Genomic DNA, 15610 nt, shown 5'->3' with positions numbered 1-15610 from the left:
AGAATCGGCGCTAAACAAAATGATAAAAGGATCAAACAAAAAGATGAATGGAAATAATAAAAGACCGGATTTTTTGTTATCGATATTCTGGGTGTCATTGTCCGGCTTACCACAAACCAACCACCTTCTTTCTTTGTGGTTCAAAACAACAAGTTAAAATGGACTCAGTCGGTCCTCATTATTAACAACATCTTTTCCTTTTTTTTTCTTTTTTTTTTCTTTTCCTTTTTTTTCGATTTTTTTTTCATTTTTTTTGTTGTGGCCGAATCCTATGGAGATTGCCTACGTATTATGACCCCGCATGAATCAGACCTTGCGTAGTTCAGACCAATAAAAGATAAACAATACTAATCATTTTTTTCAATTTTCATATTAAAATAAACTGGGTTTCAAAGGTTTGAAGATGACCTACAAACTCGAAAATCAAACAACCCACATATTCTAATTAAAAGATTTACAAACTCCAAAAACAAACGGCCAGCTTCCTTTCTCCGTTTGACAAATGCAACCGAACGGTTATTTTTGCAAATGTGGCCCTTCCAAATTTTGAGGCCGGAGAGGATTATTTTATGACACTTTACAAACTTGTTCATTCTTTTACGAAAATAGCCTTTCGACAACTGAAAGATACTCTAAGGCTATTTCGGCAAGAACGGTTTAAGACGCGGTCGAAGCTGGCTCGACTTATTTTGACCAAAAATCCAAACGGTATTCACCTGACCGCTGACTCTTTGTTTTTTTTTCTTTTCAAATTACAATGAAATCGTGGTGTTGCAAACACGGCCCTTCAGCGCCTCGGGGACGAAGATTTTTAAGGCTGTGTGGGTCAACTAGACCAAAAATCCTAAACATGACCCAAAAGGTGGCTGTTTATGCAAAGTCAGCCTTCCGGCGTCCCTTTAGGGAACATTCGGCTATGTCTTGATAAAATAGCGTCACCCGACTTCTTTATGACTCTTTTTATCATTTTTCAAATTAGAAAACTCAATATTGCAAACACGGCCTTTCAACGCCTCGGGGACGAAGATTTTTAAGGCTGTGTGGGTCAACCGGACCAAATTTTTAAAAAATAACCCAAAGGTGGCTGTTTATGCAAAGTCAGCCTTCCGGCGTCCCTTTCGGGAACATTCGGCTATGTCTTGATAAAACAGCGTCACCCGACTTCTTTATGACAAAATTAAAATTTGACATTTTTTTTTGGGCTATTTTTTTAGCAAAAGGAGAGGTTGGACACCGCATGACTTATTTATGACAAAAATTAAAATTTTGACACGTTTTTTATTTATTTATTGGTTTTTGGCTATTTTAGCAAAAAAGGGGGTTGGACCCGATGAGGGTTGCCTACGTATCTCACATCCGGTGAGAATCAAACCCGCGTAGTTCGGGCTGCCATGAATAAAGTAAATAAACTAATTTTAAATTTTTTTTTTTGAATTTGTGAAAGAACTGCTTTAAAAGAAGAAAGGAAGTATATTTTTTTTTTTGGATTTTTGATTGATTTTCTTTTTGAAAGAAAGACTTCTAAGAATTCCTTTTCTTTTGATTTGAACTTTGAGAATTTCAAAAGTAAAAGGAAAATATTTTTTGTCTGAATTTTCATTTGTTTTCTCTTATTCTAAAGAAGAAAGAAAATATTTTTGGAATTTTACCTTTAATAAAAGAAATGCTTCTAAAAAATATTTTTTTGAATTTTGAATTTTCTTTTCAATTTTGAAAGAAGAATCAAAATATTTTCGATTTTTTTTTTCAAAGAAAATATTTTTATTTTTATTTTTATATATATATATATATATTTTTTTTTAAAAGAAACAATTAAAAGACTTTTTAAAGAAATCAATAATGGAAAATAAAGATTTATATATATATATTTTGCAAGACATATCTTTTGGAATTTTACTTTGAATTTTCTTGGCAAGACAAACTATTTTTTTTTTATTATTTTTTTTACAAAAAAAACAAGACAGAACAACGACTTTTTTTTCTATTTTTCCTTTGCTTTTAATAAAACAAACTAATAAGACATTTTTTTTTCTCATTTTCTCAAAATTTCGGCAGAGTTTTTGACAGTATTTGGGCATTGGTTTTTTTTTCCAGAAATAAACAATCAATTCCCTAACAGCTATTTCTTTCTTTTTTTTTCTTTTTTTTCAATTTCACAATATTCCTGATATTCAAAAATCGGTCTACACACAAGTCCGAATCAAATAAATGCGCAAGTAGCAGCAAGTAAGATGCATCAGGATGATCATTTTTATTTTTTTGGTACACCTGTCCTAGACAGACTCAACACCCGTGTTGAGCCTCCAAAGTCAGATGCACGTGATGCAAACAAACGTTCCTACTAGGGATCCGGCATGAAGCTGAGTTATTCTAAGTTCATAACCTGGGTATTTGTTCTAGACTGTGTACCCGAGTGGACAACTCGAGTCGAGGAGGGGGCTACGTACCGGGGACCCGCGGGATCGTCCGACTTTGTAACTTGTCCGACCTCTTTCTTATTTCAGGTATTGACACTAACAGAATAGGGAGTCTCGACCAGCGAGCTTCTCCCCGGAGGTAAGAAGAGAAGGGTTCGTCACAATTTATATGTACAGTTCAAATAATATCAAAGCAGTAAAAGTAACATTTAGCACATTAGGCTCAAACATGTAAAAATCAGATAAAACCAAATATAACAATTTATCTAAGCTCGAATTTCTAACCCTGAACCAGTGGTTCTGGGTTGACAAAAGTCCCCAGCAGAGTCGCCAGAGCTGTCACACCTCCTTTTTCCGGCACCGCGAGGTGCGTATGGAGTTTTTTCCAATTAAAGGACAGTCGAAACGGGATTGGTTTAATTATTTCAGAGTCGCCACTTGGGAGATTTAGGGTGTCCCAAGTCACCAATTTTAATCCCGAATCGAGGAAAAGAATGACTCTATATTACAGTCTGCGTACCAGAAATCCGGATAAGGAATTCTGTTAACCCGGGAGAAGGTGTTAGGCATTCCCGAGTTCCGTGGTTCTAGCACGGTCGCTCAACTGTTATATTCGGCTTATTTATCTGATTTTTAATACAATTATGAACCATGTGCAAATTTTATCTTTTACCGCTTTATTATTATAATTATTATTTTTTAGGAATGTGAACATCGCTTAAAACATATCTTTGGATTGTGTCACATGAAATGCACCCACAATACGAAACATATTTTATTTGATGTTTTAGGATTTAGATTTGGGTCGCATGAAATGCGCATCCGAGTTTAAGAAGGTAAAATTAATTAAATCGCGCCTAAAGAGTCTAGCGCGTCATTATCTTTGGGGAAGGAAGTGAAATTCACTAAACAATCCATCCCAAATTCTAAGTAATTTTTTTTAAATAATTAAATAAATAAATGAGATTGGAGAATCCTGTAAATTTGTATTATTTACATCTATTTATTTTTAGCGAAATCCTTTAAGAATATCCTTTAATGACTACCTTTTTATTATTACTAAGTTTTTTATAAATATAAAATCAATATCTACATTCTTGAAAATGACATATTAAATAGAAGAGAAAAACAAATATTAACAGAAAGTAATAAAATTATAATCATAAATACAACATGGAATTATCGAAAAGTAAAAAAAAAAAAAAAAACTAATTATCCCATAGTTGGATTAAAATTCATATTGTTAGTAAGACTATCTATTTATTTTTAGTGAAATCCTTTAAGAATATCCTTTAATGACTACCTTTTTATTATTACTAAGTTTTTTATAAATATAAAATCAATATCTACATTCTTGAAAATGACATATTAAATAGAAGAGAAAAACAAATATTAACAGAAAGTAATAAAATTATAATCATAAATACAACATGGAATTATCGAAAAGTAAAAAAATAAAAATAAAAAAAAACTAATTATCCCATAGTTGGATTAAAATTCAAATTGTTAGTAAGACTTAAGCTTATTGAAACTAATTATTTACAAATACTGAAAATTGAAAGAAATAAAAATAAAAACTTGAGTACTAAATCATATTTCTAAAAATTTAAACAATTTAACATTAACTAACTTTGTTTTAATTCATCATGTCCTAATACTTGTTCGCAAACTAATTCATGTTATAACTGAAATTGACTACATGATTCGGATTAACTTATCGTTGACGAAAAACCTTATGAATAAGGAACTTAGTTAATTTTTGCCAAACTGATTCAATAACGCCATTTTTACGTTATTTCTTCTATAATTTTTATTTAAACAGTTTTAATTAATAATCAGGCTTAAATATATTTCCTAATAATCTGGTAAAGGCGTTATTTAATATGTCGCTATAATATGCCTAGTTATGCCGATGACAGTGATTTACAGAATAATAATACATGAATAACCTAAATACAATACAAAAAATTAAATTAAACTAAATTAAAAATTTAACACTCCATTCTTCATTTCAGCTTACAAAATGCCAAAATTACAGTTGTGTACCTGATATTGTCAATATAAGAAGAAGAAAGTCAGCAACGTAATACGTAACACAGCAACAGCAACAATAACCAGCAATAACCAGTCAACGAAAATCCCAGTGACAGCTTTGAAAAATTCAAAATAAAATCCAGGAATGCCGAAAATAATGGACAGAAACCAAGGGAAATTTTCAGATTTTTGAAAGGCTAGTTAATCTTCAACCCTTAATTTCTACACCTGTATACCAGAATATTTATCAGGTGTGTCCTACTTTCTCTTCTAATTTTCAACTTTTTTTTTTCTTTGTATGTTTTTCTTTTCTTGAGAGTTTCAATGTTTTTTTTTCGGAATAAATGTTCAGCTTTTTTCAATCTCTCTTTTTTTTCTATCTGTATTTCTTCCCCTTTTCTGATTTTTCAGACCTCTCTATATATAATCTCCACCCTTTAATCAATTAAAATCAATCCCTTTCTCTACCAAACCCATTATATTCTCACTCATCCCCATTACATTAAATAAATATATCACACCACCCCATTATATTTTGTCCCCCATGCTTTATTTAAAATAATGCAAGATTCCCCTTTAATTTAAATCTTGTCCCCCCTTTATATTAAATAATCATATCACAACCCACCCCATTTCATTTTGTCCCCCATGCTTTCAAATAAATAATTACAAAATGTACAATTCCTAAACTACCCCCTCCGACCTTACTGAAATTACCAAACTACCCCTGAACGTACTACGAATTTACCAAACTACCCATCAGCTATAACACATCAATTAATCAAACTTAACCAAAATATAGACAATATGATCAATTTCTAACAATGTTCAAACAATAATATGAACACGGATGAACATCATAACAACAATATCACATGAACATGATTTTAACAACATTTCAACAACAAATCACATGAACACAAATTGAACAACCAAGAACAACTAAAATTTGATTGAACAATATTTTTAGCAACAACAAACCTATTTTTCGGATTTAAACAACAACAATCAAACAAGTATATTTAGATTCTTAAATTCAATAATATTGAACTTAAAATCAACTCTAACAACATTACAACAAACAATTCTTATATTAAACTTTAAACAAGATTATGAGACCAATTCAAGAAATAATCACAAATGATAAACAAGAAATAAGAAAATCAAACTATACAAATTTCGGATTCAAGATCAATCAAACAAAGTATGAACATGAATGAAAAGATTCAACCACAATAACAAATTTTATTCAAATTTCGAATTGAACTTAAACAAAACAAATAAACATATTCAAATCATTAATCTTCAAATAATCAATTAATCTTTCTTAATTAAATCCAACAAAAAAAATATAACAAAGATACATGATCATGAATGAAATCTATATTAAACAAACAACGGATTCAAGCGATTTAAACTAAATCTAACAATATTAAACCTAAACTAACAATTCCTTTTTTTTTGCAAAAATTAAATTAACATGAAATAAACTGAAAATCAATTAATTAAATTTTGATTTGAATCTGAAAATTAAACCAACCAAACATATAAACAAACTAAAAAAAAATTATTTCAATGATGAACAAACAAAACAAGAATTGAATCATTTATCGATTTTGGATCCGAAAAATATCAAACAAATTACGGGCAAAAAATAAAACTCAAAATCTACCAACCGGATTGAAACGACGAACAAACGACCAACCAACAACGAACTCGAACAGTGATCGACGACATCGACCAAAACTCATCCATGTACGCGAACTCGACTGGAGTTGACGCCGAAGTGAAGCAATAGTCGATGCAGCAGCGTGGTTTGTTTTCAACTGTTCGACGTGCACATAGGGTCGTGTGGGCTGGGAGCAGCTGCTTAGTAGAAGGAGGAGAAACAGCATCAACGAGCCTTGATGAAGGCAGAAACAACAGCAGCTCGACGGAGGAATTAGCGGCGATAGCCGCGGCGACGAAGAGAAGACGCAGTCGCGACAGCAGCCATGAAACGCGAGCAGCAGTAGAAGAAAGTTGAAGCAATAGCAGCGACAACCATGGCAGCAGCACGAAGAAAATGAAGCTCGCAGAACAGGAGCAGCTGGCCGCGACGGGGTTGTTTGGACGTGAGTGTGACGACGTGAGGGGGTGTTCGTGGTGGAGGGTGGTCGATGTTGGTGAGGGCAGCCATGGTTGTGCTTTGGAGTTTTGAGGAAGAAGAAGGAGAAATGGGGGGGGGATGCTTAGGCATTTTTAGGGTTTTCTTACTATTTTTTTTTTGTTTTTCTTTGTTTTATTTTTTGAAATGCAAGATAATAGGGTGTTGGGTTATGGACCGGGTTGACCCAGTTCGAAATGGACTGGGTCGTAGGGAAGATTGGGCCATTTTTTGGGCCTGTGGCTTGAAATTGAAGAAAAGGCCCAATTCCGACTTTATTTATATTTTCGCTCTCTTTTCTTCTTTTATTTTTCTAAAACTAAATTATAAAAATACTTAAACTATTATTAAGAACTAAATTAAGTTATAAAAGCGCAAATTAACTCCCAATAACAATTAACGCACAATTAAGTATTAATTAAGCATAAAATTGTATATTTGGACATTAAATGCTAAAAATGCACACGATGCCTATTTTTGTAATTTTTATATTTTTGTAAAACAAATTTAATTATTATCAATTGTAGAATTAAATCCAACATGCAAAATGCGACATATTTTTGTATTTTTTATTAATTTAGCAAATAAACATGCACAGACAAATACAAATAATTATTCAAAATATCACAAAATATCACAAAATTGCACATCAAAGAAAAATCATTTTTTTTTGGGAGTAATTCTCATATTGGGCAAAAATCACGTGCTTACAGCTGCCCCTCTTTGCCCGAAGACACGAAGGGTTTTCGTGCAAAGATAAAGCGAGCGATTTTTACCCATCCGAGTACTCCGTGTGAAGCATTTTTTGAAAAAGATTTGACCGAACCTTTGCTTCAAAGGTTTCCTACATATCCTGGGCTAAACAGGAATCAGGTCAATGTAGTTCGGGAAGTCTTGGTAGCTGGGACTACCATGGGACTGCAATGTTACTGTTGTTGCATGCTACTTTTACTGTTTGCTGACCTCCTTATTACACCATGCATAAAAAAATAAGAAGCTAGACTAAGCTAGAAATTACAGAATCTTATCTGTTTTCTCCCTTGCTCCGGTTGCCTTGCCTTTTGTCGGTTTGTGTTTCCTCTGGTGCCTTTTTACCAAGACTTCTGGCCCTTGGTTTTTTTTTTTTTTAATACCAGTTTTCGTCATTTTGTTCGGTCCGCTGGGGACATGGCTTTCTTCATTAAGCTTTTTGGTTGTTCCTCTTGGGACACGATTATCTTCATCAGATTCATCAAGATGCGTCTTTTCTTTCTTTTGACTCATGCACTTGAATTTGCTCTGAGACTTCTTGTTGCCACCTTCTGCCTTCCGGTGTTGGGATTTTTATTTTTACCTGCTGGGGATTCTTGTTGTAACCTTCTGCCTTCCGGTGGGGTTACTGACTTCAAAATGTGCAGTATAAGACTGAAAAGTATTCCTCTCGTTATACAGGTGGGTGCCTGGAAATGGAAAAATGAAATGTATGCCCGCATTATACTGGTGGGCGACCTGGAAATGGAAAAGTGAAATGTATGCCTGCATTATACTGGTGGGCGACCTGGAAATGGAAAACTGAAATGTATTCCCGCATTTTACTGGTGGGCGACCTAGAACTTAAAAGTATTCCCGCATTATACTGGTGGGCGACCTAGAACTTAAATATATTCCCGCATTTTACTGGTGGGCGACCTAGAACTTAAAAGTATTCCCGCATTATACTGGTGGGCGACCTAGAACTTAAATATATTCCCGCATTTTACTGGTGGGCGACCTAGAACTTAAATGTATTCCCGCATTTTACTGGTGGGCGACCTAGAACTTAAATATATTCCCGCATTTTACTGGTGGGCGACCTAGAACTTAAATGTATTCCCGCATTTTACTGGTGGGCGACCTAGAACTTAAATGTATTCCCGCATTTTACTGGTGGGCGACCTAGAACTTAAATGTATTCCCGCATTTTACTGGTGGGCGACCTAGAACTTAAATGTATTCTCGCATTTTACTGGTGGGCGACCTAGAACTTAAAAGTATTCCCGCATTTTACTGGTGGGCGACCTAGAACTGAAATGTATTCCCGCATTATACTGGTGGGCGACCTAGAACATGAAATGTATTCCCGCATTATACTGGTGGGCGACCTAGAACAGAAATGAAAAGACAGAAATGTATTCCCGCATTATACTGGTGGGCGACCTAGAACATGAAATGTATTCCCGCATTATACTGGTGGGCGACCTAGAACAGAAATGTATTCCCGCATTATACTGGTGGGCGACCTAGAACATGAAATGAAAAGACAAAATGTATTCCCGCATTATACTGGTGGGCAACCTAGAACATGAAATGAAAACAGAAATGTATTCCCTTGTTATCCAGGTGGGCGCCTAACTTCAACAACAACTTTGAAAAATAAAAACGCCACTCTTCTCTTCAGGCGGGCTCCTGATTTCAAACTTTAGGAGGAAATGCCTTTCCTATGGGTAAAACTAAACTTAGGAGGAAATGCCTTTCCTATGGGTAAAACTAAACTTAGGAGGATATGTCTCTCCTATGGGTAAAACAAACTTAGGAGGAAATGCCTCTCCTATGAGTAAAACTAAACTTAAGAGGAAATGCCTCTCCTATGGGTAAAAATAAACTTAGGAGGAAATGCCTCTCCTATGGGTAAAACTAAACTTAGGAGGAAATGCATCTCCTATGGGTAAAAACAAACTTAGGAGGAAATGCCTCTCCTATGGGTAAAAATAATCTTAGGAAGTGCGTATCCTAGGGGTAAAACTAAACTTTAGGAGGAAATGCATTTCCTATGGGTAAAAAAATAAACTTAGGAGGAAATGCCTCTCCTATGGGGTAAAACTAAACTTAGGAGGAAATGCCTCTCCTATGGGTGAAACTAAACTTAGGAGGAAATGCCTCTCCTATGGGTAAAAACAAACTTAGGAGGAAATGCGTCTCCTATGGGTAAAACAAACTTAGGAGGAAATGCCTCTCCTATGGGTAAACCATTTCCTTATTCCTGAATTATTTACTTACCTGTGTTGTCTTCCCTCGAAACTGCTGGGGATTATTTTGCTGGGGATGAATTTTCCTTTTCTTCTTTACCCACTCTGGGTTGTCCGACCCTCTTGAAACTTGGTCGAAACTCTGTCGAAGATGCTTCTACATCTCGATGATCAGCTGGGGATAACACTGCGAACTGCTGAGTAACCCTGCTGGGGCTAACACTGCTGAGGATAACTCTGCTGAGTAAATATGTTATCTTACTCCTTCCAAAATTACCTCCTTTTAAGTAGGATGCTTCATTCCTCTGCAAACTACTTCCCTTATTTTTCTTTTCTTTTTTTTTCTTCTCTTTTTTTTCTTGCTAGCTTCTTCCTTCGAAGACTACCTCCCTTAAGACTCGTTTTGCCTTTCCCCGAAAGGAACCGCTGAGGACACCGATTTTCACCAAACTTGTGTTGGACTCCTCGAAACTGTTGGGGATAACAGTGTTGGGGAATTATTTACTTACCTGTTGGGGGATGGAATGTTATCAGCTGGGGATAACGCTGTCGAGGATAACACTGCTGGAGGATTCTGATTCCTTCAGAACTAGTGCTTCACTCTTTGGAAGGCTGTTGGGAATGATACTGGCCTTTTGCTTTTCTGAGCACAAGTGTCATCCCTTTGTTCTGTCTGCTGGGGAACAACTTCCTCCATTGAAACTTATTATGTTGGGGGCAACACTGGTTCAAAGACCACTTCCCTTGAGACTGGTGTTATTTTTATTTTTCCTCGAATGGGTACCTGACTTCCAGAAAATTTTCTAAATGGAAGGAAAATTTTCTGCCCTAGTTTGATGATATCCCTTGTGGCATGCATTTCTGGCATCAATGCCATTTCCTTTACCTGTTTCAAATCAAACAAAATTTGTTAGTTTAAAACGTGGTGGTTGGTTGTGATACTCCTACTGGGATGGTTTTCCCTTTTTCCTTCCTTGCTCTGCGTTCCAAAACTTGGTGGGGATGATATTGTTTGCTGGGGATAATTCCTTTCTGCTGGGGATATCCCTCTTCTTTCGTGGCATGGCTCGGAAACTTGCATTTTTTCGACCTTTTAGTCTCGCATGAATTTCCCAAATCATGCTCATTGCTCTCCTTGTTCGTCCACGGGCCTTGGCCTTGAGGTTTATAACCTTTGATTTCGGCAAGGGTATCCCTCTTGAGACTCGTCAATCCTTTTGTCAATTCCCTTTTGCTGGGGATATCTTTTTGACACTGGCCTCGCGCTTGTTCCTTGCTGACTATACCACTTGGATGTACTAGTCAGATCTCATCTTGCATAATTGGAAAGCTGATGGCATATTTTGAAGTCAATTCACACTTGTTCTGACCAAACAGACTCTATTGGGGAATTTTTCTATGAAAGGAAAAAGATAAAAGGGAACAGAATAAAAGGACAAAGGAAAAAGATGACTCTTTAACAAAAGAAACCATAAATAAAAACCTATCAAATGCAGATACCGACTCTAATGGTCATGACATGCACATGTGGCCTATCCTCTACCGTCAATCATCTTTCAAGATCTTCATTTGGCGATTCCCCATCTGATTCTCAATCTTATTCGACTTGTAGTGCCCAAAGGGTTTTCACTATCAAGTCTCTCTCATTTTGTTTTTTCTCTCAGCTTTCATCGTCTTACGGTGTCCGTAAAGATTTTCACCGATAAGACTTTCTCATTTGTATCACTTTCCTACTGGGGATTAGGAGTGTTGCCGGTATGACTCTTTCTGCTGTGGAACAAAATATTATGTTCGCCGGTAAGACTCTCATTTGTCTGACTTGGCATCTTTTGAAAACTGATCAGAAGGTCTTTCTTTGGACTGTAATGTGGGTTTTGGATAGGCTAGAAAGAAAGGGTATTTAAGGCTCAAAAACAAAATAAATTTGGGGTTTTAAAATTTCAACCTTCGGAATCATATTTGTTTACAACAAACGCAACCCTTGCCCCAGTTTCTTGCTTGGGGATTATTTATTTATATATTTTTTTTAAAAAAAAAAATTTTTAACACCATGACCGAGCCGTGAGGCGCCTACGTATCCTCTTTGAGGAATCAGGTCGATCGTAGTTCCCAATTCCTTTGTTTTCATTTGACTTTTTTTTTGTTATCATTTTTCTCTTCTTCTTTTTTTTCGTTTTTTTTTTATTTTTTTTCTTTACCTTCCAGGCTCGTATTTCCTAGTCGTTGCTATTGATTCCGAACGAGGGGTATGAAAGAAAATAAATAAGGCTCAAAAGGGGTAATGAAGGATAAAGTGTTTAGTTAGCAGAACAAAATGCCTTCGTCATTCCAGTCTTCAAAACATGTCAAGTGCAAACAACACAATTGAACATAGATTTATAGCCTCTTCCGATGGTGCTGGACTTGACAATTATGTTAAACACTTGCTTTTTCATTTGTCATTTCTAAAGCACCGTTGGGCGACACTCTCACTCTTATGAACGACCCTCATGCCAATTTGGCGAATCTTGCATTTAATGATTTTCTTTATGTTTTACTTGCCCCAGTTCCACATGACTCGGGCTTCAAATAATCTCAAACCGTTCTTATTTCCTTTAAATGTTCTGATTGCCTTTCCGGAGTTTTATGATTAACTTTAAAGACTAGGCCCAAACTGTGTGCGCATGTCATGTTACTAGAATCGGCGCTAAACAAAATGATAAAAGGATCAAACAAAAAGATGAATGAAAATAATAAAAGACCGGATTTTGTATTAGACTACCGGTGAAATGGTTTGAATAACAAAACAACCGAAACCAACCGAAATAATATCCCAAAATAGCCTGGACAAAACTTAAACAAACCGCTATGACAAAATAGAAAAATAAGAAGGTTTGACACAAGACAATATTCGGATTACAACCCTAAGAATAATCCGGACAACAGAAATAACAACAAAATAAGCCACCACAAGCTTCTCTCTTGCTAACCAAGGAACGGAGCGTCCTCCCACTTTATCAAAATTGGCATCTTAGCCACTGAGCTTCGCATCAATACTGTCAAGACCATTATCAGCTTTAATATCATCAACCTCCGTCAACAAGTCCCCAATAGGATTCGAGTGCTTCTGTTATCAGGCCCGATTCCCGTAGAGTGTGTATCATGAGGTGCAAGTAAAGGATTCTGCGCGATATTCTGGGTGTCATTGTCCGGCTTACCACAAACCAACCACCTTCTTTCTTTGTGGTTCAAAACAACAAGTTAAAATGGACTCAGTCGGTCCTCATTATTAACAACATCTTTTCCTTTTTTTTTCTTTTTTTTTCTTTTCCTTTTTTTTCGATTTTTTTTTCATTTTTTTTGTTGTGGCCGAATCTTATGGAGATTGCCTACGTATTATGACCCCGCATGAATCAGACCTTGCGTAGTTCGGACCAATAAAAGATAAACAATACTAATCATTTTTTTCAATTTTCATATTAAAATAAACTGGGTTTCAAAGGTTTGAAGATGACCTACAAACTCGAAAATCAAACAACCCACATATTCTAATTAAAAGATTTACAAACTCCAAAAACAAACGGCCAGCTTCCTTTCTCCGTTTGACAAATGCAACCGAACGGTTATTTTTGCAAATGTGGCCCTTCCAAATTTTGAGGCCGGAGAGGATTATTTTATGACACTTTACAAACTTGTTCATTCTTTTACGAAAATAGCCTTTCGACAACTGAAAGATACTCTAAGGCTATTTCGGCAAGAACGGTTTAAGACGCGGTCGAAGCTGGCTCGACTTATTTTGACCAAAAATCCAAACGGTATTCACCTGACCGCTGACTCTTTGTTTTTTTTTCTTTTCAAATTACAATGAAATCGTGGTGTTGCAAACACGGCCCTTCAGCGCCTCGGGGACGAAGATTTTTAAGGCTGTGTGGGTCAACTAGACCAAAAATCCTAAACATGACCCAAAAGGTGGCTGTTTATGCAAAGTCAGCCTTCCGGCGTCCCTTTAGGGAACATTCGGCTATGTCTTGATAAAATAGCGTCACCCGACTTCTTTATGACTCTTTTTATCATTTTTCAAATTAGAAAACTCAATATTGCAAACACGGCCTTTCAACGCCTCGGGGACGAAGATTTTTAAGGCTGTGTGGGTCAACCGGACCAAATTTTTAAAAAATAACCCAAAGGTGGCTGTTTATGCAAAGTCAGCCTTCCGGCGTCCCTTTCGGGAACATTCGGCTATGTCTTGATAAAACAGCGTCACCCGACTTCTTTATGACAAAATTAAAATTTGACATTTTTTTTTGGCTATTTTTTTAGCAAAAGGAGAGGTTGGACACCGCATGACTTATTTATGACAAAAATTAAAATTTTGACACGTTTTTTATTTATTTATTGGTTTTTGGCTATTTTAGCAAAAAAGGGGGTTGGACCCGATGAGGGTTGCCTACGTATCTCACATCCGGTGAGAATCAAACCCGCGTAGTTCGGGCAGGTCGTGAATAAAGTAAATAAACTAATTATTATTATTTTTTTGAATTTGTAAAAGAACTGCTTTAAAAGAAGAAAGGAAGTATATTTTTTTTTTGGATTTTTGATTGATTTTCTTTTTGAAAGAAAGACTTCTAAGAATTCCTTTTCTTTTGATTTGAACTTTGAGAATTTCAAAAGTAAAAGGAAAATATTTTTTGTCTGAATTTTCATTTGTTTTCTCTTATTCTAAAGAAGAAAGAAAATATTTTTGGAATTTTACCTTTAATAAAAGAAATGCTTCTAAAAAATATTTTTTTGAATTTTGAATTTTCTTTTCAATTTTGAAAGAAGAATCAAAATATTTTCGATTTTTTTTTTCAAAGAAAATATTTTTATTTTTATTTTTATATATATATATATATATTTTTTTTAAAAGAAACAATTAAAAGACTTTTTAAAGAAATCAATAATGGAAAATAAAGATTTATATATATATATTTTGCAAGACATATCTTTTGGAATTTTACTTTGAATTTTCTTGGCAAGACAAACTATTTTTTTTTTATTATTTTTTTTACAAAAAAAACAAGACAGAACAACGACTTTTTTTTCTATTTTTCCTTTGCTTTTAATAAAACAAACTAATAAGACATTTTTTTTTCTCATTTTCTCAAAATTTTGGCAGAGTTTTTGACAGTATTTGGGCATTGTTTTTTTTTTCAGAAATAAACAATCAATTCCCTAACAGCTATTTCTTTCTTTTTTTTTCTTTTTTTTCAATTTCACAATATTCCTGATATTCAAAAATCGGTCTACACACAAGTCCGAATCAAATAAATGCGCAAGTAGCAGCAAGTAAGATGCATCAGGATGATCATTTTTATTTTTTTGGTACACCTGTCCTAGACAGACTCAACACCCGTGTTGAGCCTCCAAAGTCAGATGCACGTGATGCAAACAAACGTTCCTACTAGGGATCCGGCATGAAGCTGAGTTATTCTAAGTTCATAACCTGGGTATTTGTTCTAGACTGTGTACCCGAGTGGACAACTCGAGTCGAGGAGGGGGCTACGTACCGGGGACCCGCGGGATCGTCCGACTTTGTAACTTGTCCGACCTCTTTCTTATTTCAGGTATTGACACTAACAGAATAGGGAGTCTCGACCAGCGAGCTTCTCCCCGGAGGTAAGAAGAGAAGGGTTCGTCACAATTTATATGTACAGTTCAAATAATATCAAAGCAGTAAAAGTAACATTTAGCACATTAGGCTCAAACATGTAAAAATCAGATAAAACCAAATATAACAATTTATCTAAGCTCGAATTTCTAACCCTGAACCAGTGGTTCTGGGTTGACAAAAGTCCCCAGCAGAGTCGCCAGAGCTGTCACACCTCCTTTTTCCGGCACCGCGAGGTGCGTAGGGAGTTTTTTCCAATTAAAGGACAGTCGAAACGGGATTGGTTTAATTATTTCAGAGTCGCCACTTGGGAGATTTAGGGTGTCCCAAGTCACCAATTTTAATCCCGAATCGAGGAAAAGAATGACTCTATATTACAGTCTGCGTACCAGAAATCCGG

At 35.4% G+C, this 15610-nt stretch overlaps 1 long non-coding RNA gene across 1 annotated transcript; it reads right to left on the bottom strand.

Annotated features, from left to right (window-relative positions):
* Positions 1-4400: 4400 nt before the first annotated feature.
* On the bottom strand, positions 4401-6532 carry LOC142170545 (uncharacterized). Its single transcript, XR_012699779.1, has 2 exons — positions 6128-6532; positions 4401-4463 (listed from the first exon to the last, which is right to left on the bottom strand). It is a non-coding gene; the product is annotated as an uncharacterized LOC142170545 (long non-coding RNA).
* Positions 6533-15610: the final 9078 nt, after the last annotated feature.

This window comes from Nicotiana tabacum, chromosome 16 (assembly GCF_000715075.1).
Source record: "Nicotiana tabacum cultivar K326 chromosome 16, ASM71507v2, whole genome shotgun sequence".
In the NCBI taxonomy this organism is placed as follows: domain Eukaryota; kingdom Viridiplantae; phylum Streptophyta; class Magnoliopsida; order Solanales; family Solanaceae; genus Nicotiana; species Nicotiana tabacum.
This window is presented reverse-complemented; position numbering and strand designations above follow the sequence as displayed.